Source organism: Canis lupus, chromosome 1 (genome assembly GCF_048164855.1).
Source record: "Canis lupus baileyi chromosome 1, mCanLup2.hap1, whole genome shotgun sequence".
Classification (NCBI taxonomy): Eukaryota; Metazoa; Chordata; class Mammalia; order Carnivora; family Canidae; genus Canis; species Canis lupus.
This window is the reverse complement of record NC_132838.1, coordinates 30,497,404-30,511,199: the sequence shown is the minus strand read 5'-3', so window position 1 is coordinate 30,511,199 and position 13,796 is coordinate 30,497,404. Positions and strand designations below refer to the sequence as shown.

The 13,796-nt window shown below is 40.5% G+C and overlaps 1 pseudogene; it reads left to right on the top strand.

Moving 5' to 3' along the window:
- Window positions 1-69: 69 nt before the first annotated feature.
- On the top strand, window positions 70-2,166 carry LOC140603880 (glutamate dehydrogenase 1, mitochondrial-like; annotated as a pseudogene).
- Window positions 2,167-13,796: the final 11,630 nt, after the last annotated feature.

Below are 13,796 nucleotides of genomic sequence, written 5' to 3'. Positions count from 1 at the left end.
TCCATTTGTTGTTTCTATGCACTAAGACTATGGAATTATTTTCTAATTCATATCTAATCTTTAAAATGGTGCTACTCTATGAGATACTTACATCGTTTTGGTGCTAAATGTGTTGGTGTTGGTGAATCTGATGGGAGCATATGGAATCCAGATGGTATTGACCCAAAGGAACTGGAAGACTTCAAATTGCAACATGGATCAATCCTGGGCTTCCCCAAGGCAAAGCCCTATGAAGGGAGCATCTTGGAAGCTGATTGTGACATCCTGATCCCCGCTGCCGGCGAGAAGCAGCTGACCAAGTCCAACGCACCCAGAGTCAAAGCCAAGATCATTGCTGAGGGTGCCAATGGACCAACAACCCCAGAGGCCGATAAGATCTTCCTGGAGAGGAACATCATGGTGATTCCAGACCTCTACTTGAATGGAAGGAGTGAGCTGGAGGAGTGACAGTGTCTTACTTTGAGTGGCTGAAGAATCTGAATCATGTCAGCTATGGTCGTTTGACCTTCAAATATGAAAGGGATTCTAACTACCACTTGCTCATATCTGTTCAAGAGAGCTTGGAAAGGAAATTTGGAAAGCATGGTGGAACTATTCCCGTTGTGCCCACAGCAGAATTCCAAGACAGGATATCGGGCGCCTCCAAGAAGGACATCGTGCACTCTGGCCTAGCTTACACCATGGAGCGCTCCGCCCGGCAAATCATGCGCACGGCCATGAAGTACAACCTGGGCTTGGATCTGAGAACGGCCGCCTACGTCAACGCCATTGAGAAGGTCTTCAAGGTCTACAATGAAGCTGGGGTGACCTTCACATAGACACCTGGCTGACCTCTTCACCGCCCTCTTCCCCCCTTCATCTGCAGACCCTTCACAAGTTTACATGTAGCCACAGAAATCTCTCGCGCGTGCTCTCTCGACTTACTAGATAAATGGACATCACGCTCAACACATCAGTCCAAATCCGCCCCTTTGAGAAAAAGAAATTAAGGTTAGGGGATCATGTACCGGCCGACGAATATGGAACTAGAAACGACCTGTGCCACAGAGCCATTTGGGTATTTTTGCCTTTAAATGGAAGGTCTCTTCCCTCCAGCTGTGCTGCCTTGCTCCTCGCCTGCTCTGGGAAGGTGGGACCCCCAGGGCGGATCCTGGGGCCGGGAATGCACCTGTTGCCCAGCAGCAGCCAGTGGCTCACTGCCTCGGCTCTGGACGAGTCTGAGACCTGTGGTAGCTCTGACGCCTCTGAGCAGCAGGTGTGGGGCATTTTCAGAGGGTGGCATGGTCCTCAAGTGACTTACTGGTATTTTACATCAGCAAAATAACTCAGTTTTACAGATTGCAACAAAGATAAAAGCGGTTTCTCTTTATGCATTTTATTCTCTTAGAATAAAATAAGTACATGCTGCTGTAATAAAATTGCCTTTAATCACTTACCAAGCCTAACCTTGACTCAAGCAGTGAATGCCTATAAACATAATAAATGAAAAGAAGCTAGTATTTTTATAATATAAAACAGTATCATTTATAGCTTATCAGTCATGTATTGTTGTCCAGCAAAAAAATAAGTCCAATGGAGAATTAAGTTATCTTCACACCTGCCAATGGTGGAGGCTATTTTTTTGACTGTCAGAATTTACTAACTGCAGTTACGACATAGAGTCCAAAGAGTGCAGTAACCTCCTTATCGTGGTAATTAATTGTTCTCTTCCGAAGATCTGTGTTGTCTAATTGAACAATAATTCAAGTAGAGCGTCCCAGAAAAAACCACTTGGACTCCCGCTCTGGAGTCTAGCTGGCGGCTCCGAGCCCTGCCAGGGGCCCCGACTCGGCCTGCCTCGGCGTCCCCTGAGAGGCCTGAATTCTGCTCGCAGCTTCATTACCACTGGGCTGGAAACATCCTTGGGTTGAGTGTTTTGTTTGGGAGTTATTTCACGAGGGCCTTTTAAACAGTGGTGTCCCAATGAAGTACTAGATATTATTTATGTAAGAATGAGCTTTTTTTTTTTTTTTAAACAATATCCTTTCAAAATTTCTAACTACTTTGTAACTGCATGACTTAACCTGGTGATAAAAGCAGTTATTAAAAGTCTACCTTTTCCAAAAAAAAAAATAATAATAATAAAATAAAATAAAATGGTGCTAAAAATAATGTAATCTTTAAAAATGGTCCTTTTATGGTCTCTGTTTCAGTTATACCACCCAGGTTACCTAATACTATTCCAAGCTGTTTGGGGAGGGGAAAAAAATGATTTTCTGTTGAGCATGAGGATTGAGGGGTCTTTAACATAAAGATGGTGGTCAAAACCATTGGAATGGGTGGGAGCCCTGAGAAGCATGTGGTGTGAAGAGAGAGTCCCCAGTGAGAGACAAACGAAGAGTTAATTTCTATATTACACAAGGAGTTCTTGGGAATTACTAAGAAGGTAGTAAATTTTAAGATTCAAATAAATTAATTGACCAAAAAATATGTTTTAAATACAACTTCTATGAGTAAGTTAACCAGGGAGAAATATTTCCCTTCACTTAAAAAGTACAGATTAAAATGAGGTGCTATTTTATTCTATTAGTGGGGGAAAATGTAAATACTAGTGAGATTTTGGTGAAACTAGTATACTCACTTATTTGGGAACAATGTCTTAACTGCTATTTTAACTAATATATAAGTACATATATTTCATAAAAATACATATCCTTTTCAGAACTCAATCTATTCTATGAAAATTATAAAAAATAAATCCTTAAAAGCATACATTAGAAAGGGGAAAAGCAAAAATAAGAAATGATTGAAATAGACAAGTTAACTGCTCTCTAAAAGGCCTGTGCTAATCATAGACACCACTGCCACATGTGAATAGGGTACATGGTTTTATATTTAAATTTAAGTGATTGCCTAATCTTATCCTTTGTGCATTCCTTTGGGTACTGTTTATTTTTCTGTTGACTGTATCCTTTGCCATGAATTATATATTTATTTTATAGTTTATCTCTTATCCTGCACATGTTTAAAATGTTTATAAAGTCAAATTTATTCATCTTTAACTTCCATCTTTAAGAAACTCCCTAGAAGATATGAACTTATGCCCACATTTTCTATATTATTTGAGGGTCATTGTTTATTTCATCTCTATGTTTAATTCTTTTTTTCCCCCTCTAGATTTTTTTTTTGTATAAGGAGTAAGCTGCCATAGTAAATTACCATGAACTTGAGTGGCTTGAAGCAATCAATGGAAATATAAACCCTCACTGTTCAGAGGTAGGTCCAGATTATACTGGAAAGCTTTAGGGGGATCCTTCTTTGCCTATTCCTAGCCACTGGTGGTAATTGGCAACCCTCAGTTTTCCTTGAGTTTTCGCTATAGTGTTCCAGCTGCGGCCTCTTGTCACGTGGCATTCTGTCCTGTGTGTCTCTGTGTCCAAATCTTTGTCTCTAAAGACAATGGTCATTTCCAAATAAGATCACATTCATAGGTACCAGGGGTTAGGGCTTTATATCTTCTCGGTGGACACAATTCAACTCATATTTTCCGTGACAAATCAGCTTACGCAGTACTTCTAAGTCATCTAACTTCTTTGCTGATTTCAAATGTCACATTTATGTCTTGTGCCAAATTAAGACTTCTGGGACTGTTTCATTTTGTCTTGTATTTATATCCTATTATCTATCTACCTTTCTTTATTCCTTTCTTTTTTAAAGATTTGATATTTTAAAGTAATCTCTACACCCAGCGTGGGGCTTGAACTTAAAATCCTGAGATCAGCAGTTACATGCTTTACTGATGGTGCCAGCCCGGTAGCCCTGCATCCTACTGTTTTAAATGTTAGAGCTTTATACTGGCATATTTGAGCTTTCGAGGCCCTCCTTAATACTTGACGTCAATGCTTACCGCTCATGTTTCTTCTCAACAATTGTTCTTTGAGGTGAACTAGAAGAATGTTTGCCAAGTTTCCCCCCCAACCCCCCAAATTTTGCAGTCTTTTGGGAGTTGTGTTGGTGTTGCATTTACTTTGTACAATGTTTAGGAATACCTTACATTTTACGAAGTTGAAAGTTCTTCTGCAAGAATGGGGAATATTTCTCCCATTCTTAAGACTCTCTCAAGTCTTACATCCCTTATGGAAGTGTTATACTTCAGGGTGTAGGGCATCTCTTACTAAGTTTACTCCTCAATATTTGATGTTATAGTTTCTAAATGACTGTAAAAAAACAAGAACTTTTTGTTACAGATTATTTTTGGTACAGTCACAATCTATACTTTTATTTTTTGAGTTTTCAGTTGAATACTCAACTGGTATATTGGTTGTGCCAATATACAACTATATCATCTATAAATAATAGATGCTTGTTGCTAATATTATACTTCATATTTTATTCCCTTGTCTTCAAACTTTGATGAATTGGCATGGTCTATTTCCCTAGAGCAATACCTACTAAATCTTAGAGGAAAAGCTGGTGACTGTGAGTAAATCATTTAGCCTTATGGGAGTTGAATTAAATTCTCTCCACCTTTGGCTCCAAGAGTAATTTCCACTTACGTCAACCAGTAAGGAGATCCTCATCCTGACACCATTCTTAAATTAATTTTTCTCCTAAATTGTTACTGGTTTTACCCAATTCTCATTGCATCATTTCATGCCAAGTTAAATTGTCTAAGATTATTGTGTCACATTAAGATACTTTTTATACCCGAGAAGAATATGAAAGGATGACTTAGATCATAAATTCCAGTTTTGTGGGGTGATTAGTTAGCTTCATTTATGAGGTGAGATACTTGATCTGAATTTTCTCCTCTGACTCTGTATTCTGGACTCTTGGCCACTTTCTACTAGAGCTACTAATGGAAAATAAAAGGAGGGAAGGAATGAACAAAAGAACAAATGTATAATTACTGAACTGTTTTCAAAAATACTCCACCTCATTTCATTTTCCAGCACCTTGTGGAGAGGAGGAACTGCTGTTCCCCACTTAAGATGAGAAAGCATGACAGCACAGTTAGTGACAACCCCAACCCGCCCCTCCCCTGGTGCCTGGTGGGATAAAGATTCTGCTTCCCATGCTTTTCCCAGGAAATCTCAACTGCTTGCTAGTGGTGGTTTGCATGCTTGGTGGTAGATCTTAGAGTAGGAAATATTTTCTGGGATGCTTAAGCTGTGTTAAGAGACAATAAAAACATTCCTTAAAAACTAAAAGGGTGGAGGTGAGCAATTAAGTAGCTAGGAGAAAGGAAACCCAGAAACAAATCTGATGAATTATGTATACCAACGAAGAGATGGTAAAAGGCTGGCTGGCTTGCACTAAGTTCCCTCACTGTGCCAGGTACTGCTGAGTGCTTCACTTGTGCAGCCTCATGGCTAAAATCCCATATAACCCATATTTATAAGTGAAGAAACTAAGACTTAGAAAGAATTACTTCTGTCACATAGCTACCCCATGCAAAGCCATTTTTTCAGAATGAGAGTGAGTATGAGTTTGCCAGACTAGAAGCTCCGGGAAGGAGAAGCAATCTATAGAGCACCATTGAGTAGCTAGGAAGAGGCCAAGGAAGGCATGTTATACACAATGGGTGGAGTGAAGTGTGTGGGGGCCCAAGCAAAAGGTGTCCCCAAAACCTACCCGTCCTGGGTTAGAAATTATGGCTGGAGAAGAGTGCTCTATATTCAAATCTCAAAGATGGATCAGTTTTGAATGATGATGTCTAAAAAATGTCTTCTTTCACCTAATTAGAGCCAAGCACGCACCCATAGCCCCTAGTCTCAAATATGTGAGGCTAATGGTTGATTAAGAGCAGGGGCTCTGACATCAGACCCTTGAGTCAGGACTCCAGCTCTGCTACTCACCCAAGTGGTTGGAGCAAGTCACTTGCTTTCTCTACCTTGGTTTACTGTGAAGCGATAGTATTGAGCACACACTTGTGGTACTTGCAAGGGCTATATGCCAGCACTTCATGAAGATCAGCTCCCAAAGTGTGGGAAGGAAACAACAATTAAATCACCAAATTCTTAATTATAAACAAACTGACAAGTATAACGAAGAAAAAGCACAGAGTGCAGCTGCAGCATAACAAGGGGACTTAACTGAGATTGGAAGTCAGCCTCTTCAGTGACATTTAAGCATAAATTGGGTGGTGAATAAATTGGGTGCAGGGAGAGCATTTGGGAAGAAATTTCTAAACCTAAGGAACAATAAATGTAGGATCCTGAGCTGCAAATTTTATTATTTTTTCATATTTTAACATACATAAGAATATTATTTTCATTTGGCTTCTTTCCCATTTCAACATGTCCTCTCATCCTCACAGCTGAGCGGTGCCATCAAGCGGAATCAGGACTCTCCCCAGGAAGTGTTGCCACTTAGGGGCAAAAGATAAATGTCAGTGTCACACTGACCCAGACAAGGAACAACCAGACAGGGGGTCAGAGCTCTCCCATCTTATGTTCCCTATCCCTACTTCAATGCTGACATTTCATTATCACTCTCATTTCAAATGTTCTGTGCTTAACCTTCCAGTGGCTTCACCTTCTCTCAGAAAGCATCCAGAATCCTTGCCATGGCTTTTGAGGCCTTTGGCCGGCTTGCTGGGTGCTCCTGCCCTCCTTGCCAATGCTCTACCCCTTCCTCCTTCCCCTCCGACCCCAGGGCCTCTTACTCTTTCATCTGGACTTCGCTGTTCTCCCTCTTATTGTTCCTCTCATTCCTTCCACCGTGTCTGCGTGACTCCCTGCCTCGGGAGCTCAGGTGTCTGTTCACACAGCACCTGCTTATCCAGGCCTTCCCTCCCCCATCACCTGCAAAGGCATCTGCGGGGCCTTCTTGCACCCTGCACCCTGCTCTGTCTCTCCACCATTGATTGTATCTATTCACTGCCTGCCTCCCACACGTGTTAGAATGTCAGCTCTGTGAACCAGAACTTGTCTAACCCACCGTATATTTCTAGAATTTAGGACAGTGCCTGACACAGAGCAAGTTTTCAATAATACTTGCTGACTTGATAAATTGTCTATGCAACCACTCCTATTTGGTTTATCATTATGCCCATGTCAATATTATTCTTTTTACAGCACTGTGTGTGGAGGGGGGGAGGTATGTGTATAGAGGAGGAGAGAATATATCTGCTTCTGATAGTCCAGAAAATTTGAAAACGTGTACAGAATTGCAGAAATTCTTGCAAACCAGAACTGATGGAATCAACCAAATGCATGGAATAAATGGAATAAAGGTGTGGGATTATAATCAGATAATAAAATTAGACAAGCTGCCAAAAAACCCCAAACCCAGCTCTTTTATGTTGGAAGGATATTAGCCTCCCTGTCCTGTCACAGCTTGCCAAATTCAGTGAACTGGTTTCACCTCAATGATTCCACCCGAGTTATGTCATCTATAGAACTGTTTGTTCCCATCATTTCCACAGAGCTCATGCAGGACTAGCATGGAAAAAGGTCTGACTCCCTCCCTCTTAGGGCCTGAGGCAATCCTCTCTTTCTATACAGCAGGATTCTTGCTTGACTCCTGCCAGAATGTTCGGGAAATATCGTGGCCACTGCCCAACTCACCAAACCTGGAAAGAGGACTAATATTTATCATGGGTCTGCTACAGGCAGATGTTTGGCAAATGTCTCTTACTGGCCCTCCTTGCTCTCTGGTGAGGCAGCTATTATACATCTTTTCCAAGTGAGGAGCCAAGGGCACAGGAAAGCAGTTGTTTTTTGGTAAACTAGAATCCAGGGCTATATCTTGGGAATGCAACATAGTAGGAACTCAGAATGTACCTAAAACATGGAAAATGAGGAACGCCTGGGTGGCTCAGTCGGCTAAGCATCCAGCTCTTGGTTTTGGCTCTGGTCAGGATCTCAGGGTCCTGGGATGAAGTGTAGGGCTTTGTGCTCAGCAGGTGCTCAGCAGGGAGCCTGCTTGAGGATTCTCTCCCCTGTGCCCTCTGCCCCTCCCCCGGTGCTCTCACTCTCTCTCAAAACTCAAATAATGTAAAAAATCATGGCTGGAGGATAGCAGGGCTGGACCTTCTGGAGCAAGGGGTGTTGGTTGTGGTGGTAGATGGGGTTGCCCCAGAGCCTGGGAAAAGGTGCACGTCATAGGCTAAGGAGTCAGCCAAGCGCTGGGACATGGGAACCTAGGGCCTCTGCTGGAGTCGCGTTTGGCTGGCAGAAGGACACAGGTGGGGAGAAGGTAAGCACCCTCTGCAGGATTAAGGTGGAGTCCCTACACTGGGGAATATGGGATTTTAGAAAATAGAAATGTAATTGACATAACATTCTATTAGTCTCAGGTATGCAATAGAATAGTTTGATGTCTGTATATATTATGTAATAAACACCACAATAAGTCTAGTTAATGTTCACCGCCACACAGTTACAATTTTTTTTTCTTGTGATGAGAACTTTTTTTTTCTTTTTTTAAATTTTTTTTATTTATTTATGATAGTCACACATAGAGAGAGAGAGAGAGGCAGAGACACAGGCAGAGAGAGAAGCAGGCTCCATGCACTGGGAGCCCGACGTGGGATTCGATCCCGGGTCTCCAGGATCGCGCCCTGGGCCAAAGGCAGGCGCCAAACCTCTGCGCCACCCAGGGATCCCGTGATGAGAACTTTTAAGAGCTGTTCTCTCAGCAGCATTCACTTACACAGAACAGTCTCATTAACTCTACTCACCGTGCTGTACCATTACATCCCTCGGACTTACTTCTCTTATAACTTGAAGTTTGTACATTTTGTATATGGGATGTTTAAATGGGTTCAGGTAAGAATCCAGAGATCCCAGAAATCAAATGAACTTAGCCTGTGCTCTAGGTTTGCCTAAGTATTTGGAGGGGAAAAAATGACATCCTTTGGGCCTTTGAGTACCCGGATGGGAAACCCATCACAAGTGGATAAAGCGGAGAGAGATCTACTTTGAGGGATTCGAACTCAAGCTTTATCTAAAGTGCAGGCTTGGGGCACCTGGGTGGCTCAGCGGTTGAGCATCTGCCTTTGGCTCAGGGCATAATCCCGGCGTCCTGGAATCGAGTCCCACATCGGGCTTCCTGCATGGAGCCTGCTTCTCCCTCTGCCTGTGTCTCTGCTTCTCTGTGTCTTTCATGAATAAATAAATAAAATCTTTTAAAAAATAAAATAAAGTGCAGGCTCTTCCCATTTGTCTTCGAATATACATGATGCTTTAACTTTGATAACCAGGCAGCTTCCTCCAGAAATAGCCTTCAGTGAGGCTGGAGATACACTCTCATACAAACAAGTTACTTAGGGTGGTTACTTGTGATGCTACAGTAAGATAAGACCAAAAAGTCATTACTTTAAAATGTAAATGGTACTTTCCTTACTCTGAGGTTCATGAGGATTTTTCAATTTTATGTAGAAACTCAGTGTACCCCTCGTTGAATGGATATTACACCTAAGCAGTTGTGCGACCATATTTTATCTTGTTCATGATAATAAATAAATACTAATTCCTTTCTGCCCTTCAACTCCTAGAAAGCAAAACAATAAGAGGGGATTTCCAAACTGCACATGATTGCCTAAGTCAGCATCTTCTCTGAGAATCATGAAAAAACAATGAGAATTAAAATTAAAAAGCTTTATCCATGGATCAGAAAAAAACAATCTAAATTGCAGAATTCTTAAAGAAAAAAATAAGGAAAATATCCCACTTCAGAGCAAAAAGATGGAGCCTCTGGGATGCATTTCAGAGTAATTTCCTAGTGTAAATACTTGTACTGGTATAAAACAAAGAATGAAACAAAACTGTACTTCAATAATAATTTTTTTAAGCAGGAAAAGCTTTTATGTGCATAAATGTCTACGGACACCTTATAACCCTATTCAAATATTAGGATTTTTGTTACTGAAGTTTTTGGTTCTTTCAAAAAAAAAGTAAAACAAATGAAATAAACATCTGACTCCTGGAATTCTTATAAAAATAAACAACAAATTAAACAGAAGATAGTAGGAAGGAATTTTAAAAGGCAAAAGAAGATATAAATGAAACATGAATTTTTTTTAAAGTAGGAGGTACAACCCACTACAAAATCTGATCCTTAAAAAAATTTTAAAGGTAAATAACTGACTTAACTAATAAAATTTTAGAAAAGGGAGAAACTGTCATTACTCAAAATAGGAAATTATTTTTAAAAATCACAGAAACAAAAGAAATAAAATATGTATATCATTAGGGAATAATTTGTGTAACTATATGCAAATAAACTTAAAAGCATGAATGAAATGGGTATTCTTCTAAAGAAAATACAGTCTGTAGAAACTAAACCTAAAATAGAATATCTGAACAGACTAAGAGAATTCTAATTAGAAAATTGCCAAAGGAATGCACCCCACCCCCGCACCATGTGCCCTGTTCCCCAACCTAGAGAAGTACTCAGATGATTGATCAGGAAAATCTCTCCAACCCTCAAGGAACAGCCACAATCACAGGTCACACAGATTACCCAGTCCAACTGGAGAGTTGGCAGTGGTACCACATGGTGTTGTAAAGCTCGAGTTGTCTGTGTGTGTCTGAATGAACCACAGTAACCTCATAGATCATCAGGACTCCTACCCTAGACCATAAAAGCAGAGAAGCTTCTTCATGTCCTTTTAGCTTAAATCTTGTAAACTTCTGCCAGCTGCCCATACACATTCCTTTTCACCGATTCACTAGCTATGCATTAAGGGCTTACCAGGTGCCTAGCACTCTCCATAGTATAACAGTGAACAACACATACAATGTCAGGAGGGGACTCGTAGAGTGTATATTCTAGTGGGGGAGATAGACAACAAGAATAAAATAGTTTACCAAATGATAAATGTTATGGAGACAAATTAAGCAGACAAAAAGATGCGGACAGATGGTGAAGGGCAAAGTGCAGCCATGTTGGGTGGTCATGGGAGAATTCACTGGTAAGGTAATATCGAGTAGACAGATAAAGGAGGTGAGGGTGATTCTGGATATCTCATAAAGAGCATTCAAGCAAGTGAGTAAAAGACTTTAGCATGGGGATGAGCCTGGCATGCCTGAAAAACAGCGAAGAAAGGCCAGTAGGGCCAGAGCACTGTGGATTAGGGGAAATGTAAGAGGTGAATTTAGAGGTAATGGGGCCAGAGTACCTACAGCCTTGTGGGTGAGTATAAACATATTGACTTTTATTTTGAAAGAGACGTGAGAACATTAGAAGGTTCTATGCAAAGGCTATGAGCTAACATTTTAAAGAAACACTCCTGCTGATGCAGAGGACAGTGGGAGATGTGGGGAGAATGGACAGGAGGCTCCAACCACAATCCAGGAAAGACATGGTAGTGGTCAGGACCCAAGTGGTTGCAGTGGAGGGGGTGGCAACTGGGTGGATTCTGGCTTTGCCATGAAAATCTTTCCAGAGTTGAAACAATGTTCAAGCACATGCTAGTGGATGGACATAATGATTGGTTATATCCAGTAGGGCTTTCAGGGTCAGCAAAAGACCTTGGTCAAGAACAGTTGAAACAAAATCAGAAAAAAAAAAAAAACAAAATCAGTATCATCTTTTATCAGAGCAATAGGAGTGAAGAGCAGAAAGTTATCCTAAGGAAGCCCTAAGTCTTATGAATGGAGATTTAAAATAATGTATTCGTGTTCATGGCCCCAAAATTAATCAAAATTAAACTGGATCAGATTGGTCATTGTGTTTATTGCATGTATTTGAACAATGAAGTTCCTTTTTTTCTGAATTCACATCCATAAACTATTGTGAAATGCATGCCAATTATTTCTAGAATGCAGAACTGCTTAAAGGTCATGAGTATTATTCAGAGTTATTGAGGTCCCAGCACATAAGAAAGAACAAATAGTTTCCCAGTTATTGGTACTACAAATATGTAGTTCTCTCTAGGTCTGAGGAGAAGAGTGGATTACAAATCAACATTCATAATTAACTTTAGAAAGAGGACCTGCTGCTTACCAAATCATAGAATGAGGGAAAGAACCTGGCTAAGAAATGATGCAGGCCCCATTAGGACTGGCTCTGCCCTCTTGTTCATCACTGCATGCCTAACACAGTGCGTGGGATACAGCATATGCTCAGTAAACATTCACTTGAGTGAATCAACAATTAGAGAAATGAATGGCCAAATTTTCATTGACATCATTCTATCCCTTTTTGGAATACATATTATAAGTGAAGAATAACACATAGTGATTTTATAATGGACCCCTTAGGTCAGCCAGACCTGACTTAACCCCTTGCTTTGTCACTACATGCTATAGAGCTGGCTAGGTTCCTTGAGCTTGTGTCTTGTTTTCTTCATCTATAATATCAAGATAATAATACTGACCGCCAGGGCTTGTTGTGAGGATTAACTAAAATAATGCATGGAAAGAATTTAACACACTCCCACATAGTTACTAATTCCAGTCATCAACATTAAATGGCATTTAAATTACCAAAAGAGTTTTATGAAGATAGTATGTTGTAGATAAACTTAAAATATTTTTCCTTTTGTTATGAAACAGTTCAAATATATATGAATATATAAAAGTAGAAATTATAATGAATCTCCTTGTACCCAATACCCAGTTTCAATAATTATCAGCTTATGGCTGGCCAGTCACACTCTTTGTGAGCCCTTGGATTATTTTGAAGCAAATCCCAGGCATCATGTCATGTTATCAATAATACTTCAATATGTATTTCCAACAATAATAATAATGATACATCCCATATCACACTTAAAAATAATTAATAATGAGTCCTTAATTAGGTGAATTGTTGGTCTGTGGGAAACCACAGTGAAAAAGAAGGGAATCGGGTCTATCCAAGGCAGGTGCTTAGGCAAGTTCTTTTCCAGACCTGGCATGATGAAGGCACCCCTGTCACTGTCCAGGTAGACTTTTCCTACTGAAGGGGGAAGATGGAGAATGAGTTGAAAGTCAGCATTTCATGCTTAAAGCAGAGTAGATCAGACATCTGCTATTTGTAATGTTCTTACTTCCAAAGCAAATGTGTTTTCATTGGAAATAATTCTGTACAAATTCTTCTGCTTCCAAATTGGTGGGATTTTATAATTTAATTAGAATTTACCTTCTCATCTACCTGAGGCATTGTAGCAGAACTGGCTTTTAGGCAGATTATGATATTACACAACTAAAGAGCTCATGGAGTGGTTATAGGACTGGTTTGGTTTCTGCAATTTAACATAGTGCAAAAGTTCACATGCATCTTTGCAAGAATTCGATTCTTAGTATATTCTGTGCTCTTCTTCTTTCTCCTCTAATTGTCCCTTATTTGTTCTACAAAGTCATTAACCCAGTGCAAACCCTAATTTTATTGCCTGCTGCACTACTTATTAAACTTTGAATGAAAATAGTTTTTTTTTTTTTCTTAGTTGGAATTTGGAGCAATGGAGTTGCTTCAAAACAAGAGCTTTGGTGTCAAAGGTGTTCAAACACAGGTTATCACCCCCCACTTAAAAGCCAACATTAATGTGGGGCACTGGGGGGGCTCCACTGTTTGGGTATACAACTCCTGATCTCAGCTCAGGTCTTGATCTCAGGGTTGTGAGTTCAAGCTCCACACTGGGCTCCATGCTGGGCATGGAGCCTACTTAAAAAAAAAAATAGCCAAGGTTAATGCAAAGTCTAGAGTTCACTGGGTAACATCAGTAAGTAGATGCTGCTGAAAAGCCTAGAAGACAGGAAGCACCAAGAGGGTGCAAAGAGAGCCTAAGATCTGTTGCATGTTTCTTCTTTGAAAGCGTTGGTTCACTCTGAGCAATGGAAATCCCACCTGGAAGAGATGAGGGGTCTGGTTAAGAAGTCGGACAC